Source organism: Hordeum vulgare, chromosome 1H, assembly GCF_904849725.1.
Source record: "Hordeum vulgare subsp. vulgare chromosome 1H, MorexV3_pseudomolecules_assembly, whole genome shotgun sequence".
NCBI lineage: Eukaryota > Viridiplantae > Streptophyta > Magnoliopsida > Poales > Poaceae > Hordeum > Hordeum vulgare.
In genome coordinates, this window is record NC_058518.1 from 175448550 (window position 1) to 175451990 (window position 3441).

Sequence of the window (3441 nt, forward strand, 5' to 3'; positions counted from 1 at the left end):
TCTCTTTATTTTGCTTAGCTGCATGGGCCTGGCCCAATAATCCCTAACATTTTAGCCCTTTTTATTTTGGGTTGTGGCCTTTTACTTTCTATCATTTTCTTTTTTGGCCATTTTATTTTTGTACTCGTCCCACTAGTCACATTGGTCCCACATGTCATGCTGATGTCATAATTCGTATCGACACCATACATTTTGTAATTTGTCAAATAGTTTGTGAGGTTTCCATTTCATAGGTATACAAATCACATACGAAATCAATATTTTGAACAGATCACAGAACAAATGAAATTCGTCCAAAAAACACTAAATTAGTCTATTACAATCTTTACACTACTACAAGTCAAATATGCCTACTACAACCTACTATCACAATACATGATATGCTACTCTTTGCATATAGGCTTCACGACTTCATGCTTGGCTTCATATTAGGCGTGGAGCTCGTGTAAAAGAGGAACCAGCTAAAAAAGTTACATGCAACATTATTTTCTATAGATCATCTTGCTCCATATTAATCTAACGCTGCCTTCTACTTGCAGACTAGAAGTGTCCCTTTGGAGAAACCAGAACTTAGAATTGAAGCATGGATCATATTCTAAACACTACAGTATCAACACCATGGCAGTAACAAATTAACAGTAGCAGGACATTAATGGGGCACAACTTAGTTAGCTACTATTTTTCACCAAATTCAAAGATTGTATGCTCTAGCTAACAAAAATATAATACCATGCTTAGGAACTCAGAGCGAGAAAAGTATGTGTCGCTTAAGAGGTACCAAAATCGATACTGATCAAGGATAAAAACATGTAGATATCATATAATTCCCATCACAATCATACATTGAATTCATTAAAGGCTGCAGATTCATTTCTTAGACATAGAATTGGAAAATCACAAGAATAGCAGATTCACCAATGTGTCCAAATAAGACAAGGAAGAGAGTGGGACAGACCAAGGACTTACGCTGTGGATAGATCAAAGATGCCTCCTCTTCCTCGGTGGACAGATCAAAGAACTAACAGCTATAGACATACACAAGGATCGGTGTTAGCAGAATTATGATATATTTGTACAAGGCAATCACAGGTACCAATCCAGTGCAAGATAATAGAGAAAATATGTCAAAGTTATTCAGATTTACTAATGTGTTTTCCATACTACAAAAATTCAAGATAAAAGATGTGTACTGATTCAACACTTCAAACTTATTTCTGAAAGCTTTACTCTGTAGATAAGTGAACCGAGCTTTGTTTTTTGTTGACTCTAGTACCTATAAAGTTGATAGATGATAAACTACTGCACCTATATACATCCACCTAAGAAAGGACTGATGGAAGTCGGGATCCCAACTTATTCAAATTAGAGAAGTTCGATTAACTTGCACAATCCAGACAGAAATATGTCCAGTCTTGGAACAGAAGGAAAGACACCAATATAAGCAAGAATTTACAACAAAGTAGACATTAATTATAACATAGCAGCTCTAACTATGTTGTTGTTTGCATATTAAAACCAGTAGTTGACCATAGACACAAATACAGAAGTACAATGCTTGAGATAAAATAAAAACAGAATCTATAAAGCTTGGAGCATATGATATAGTAATTGGCATGCTGAATTTTTGCAGATAAGCATCAAATTGGCAAAGATAGTAACAATACAATATTGGGTGAACTTCCTCAAACAATTATCTTCAAACAAAATGAGTATACAATTCTGACAGATCCAATCGATAAACATGAACTGGCTGTGTTTGGCCAATACGGTGACATCAATACATAGCCTGCAGATCCATCTGAGGATTCTGCACAAAAAACCAAAAAAGGTCAGCTTATAACAACAATGAAAGCTATCTAACGGCAAGCATTGTACCAAACCAAGGAGCACAGTTACAGAAAAAATACTGCAGGAGAGATGAAATAGTCAAACAAGGCATTCTAGTGTACTACACTTCATAAAACCATAAGAATAATTCATGTTGACAGTGCATGGTATCAATCGAAGTTGTACATATATTTTGATAGTGCATGGTATCAATTGAAGTTGTACAGATATTTTGACAGAAACAAGGAGAAGTCATTGGATTGCACAGCATAGCAGAACAATAGTTTGTTTCCCTTTCATTTGATTTCATCACCAAGAAAAAATGATCAACTGTTCGGAGGCAAGACACACTAGAGATACAGATTCACACAACTCAATTTATACTACTTGTACTCCATCAGAGACAGACCCGCGGATACGGATGCGATTCCCTCCCTTTCCATGTAGAATGGAGCTAGCGCAACAACAGTTAAATTTTTACTACTTGTACTAAATTTAAATTGATTTGTTAAGCTACAACAACAACAGTTGTACTTGTACTGCTGGAATAATTAAAATGAGCTACAAATCTATTCATGAGCATGTGGTGTTTCTTTTCCCTTCTTAATAATTCCGTATCAGAAAGATTGTCACATCAAAGAAATCTGCCCTATTAGCAGAACAAGGTGGTAAACATAAGGGCATGTGTAGCAAAGAACTAGCATCACAGGAGAGAAAAACATACAACTTGCAACTATATAAGCACGACATATTCCTTAGCAAAGGATGCCCCTAGGACCTACACAGATCTAGATTTACAGATACAATCTTCAATAACTAAACCCGGAATTACCACTGCCACGAACCTAACAGAAACATGCGCAGATGTGCATACCAACTTAACCACAAGGTACTTGAAAATGAAGGAACGGCAGTATCATCATTCGCGCAAAATATTCACTAGCATGCACATGACAACAGCATCACCATGCAGAATTACCAGCACGCAATGCATCATCATACGCTACTGACGACCCCTAAGCATCCGATCCAACTGCTAGGAACCAAGCGGACACAGACGCAACGCGTAGGGATACAACAAGCTCCTATCCTTACCATCGTATTACCCCAAATCGTTCATTCTAAACCATAACCTAGAGTCCTAAACTGGAAGCTAACCCTCGAAAGCATACAGAGACCAGCTACCTACATTGCTTCTGCCGGAAACCAGACATACTACTTGTAAGTTGTGCCACTTAGAGAAAGTTATGGTCAAAGTACATGTTATATATTGACTTAATTCCAGAACAAAAAATGCTCTGGGGCTGTGAAACTATGTGCATATAAGCTGTTTGTGCTTCACCTTGGTGGCGTTGGCGGGCGTGAACATCTTGGGCGAGGCGTCTATGAGGTAGACGACCATCTTCTTGTTGGCCTCCCTCTCCTGCATCCGAAACCAGCACACGCGAGCATCAAAACAAATCTTGAAATAGGTAACAGATCTATCCACACACGAAGCAGGCAGGAAGGCATACCGAGAGAGGGACAAGGGAGTGTAGGCCTCGTCGATGGCGACCTCCATCTTGGCGCTGCTCTCCTTGGGGATCTCCATGATAAAGTGGAACGCCCTGTCCC

The 3441-nt window shown here is 38.5% G+C and overlaps 1 long non-coding RNA gene across 1 annotated transcript; it reads right to left on the bottom strand.

Annotated features, from left to right (window-relative positions):
• Nucleotides 1–247: 247 nt before the first annotated feature.
• Nucleotides 248–3139, bottom strand: LOC123428134. The gene is made up of 2 exons (XR_006622485.1): nucleotides 967–3139; nucleotides 248–461 (listed from the first exon to the last, which is right to left on the bottom strand). It is a non-coding gene; the product is annotated as an uncharacterized LOC123428134 (long non-coding RNA).
• Nucleotides 3140–3441: the final 302 nt, after the last annotated feature.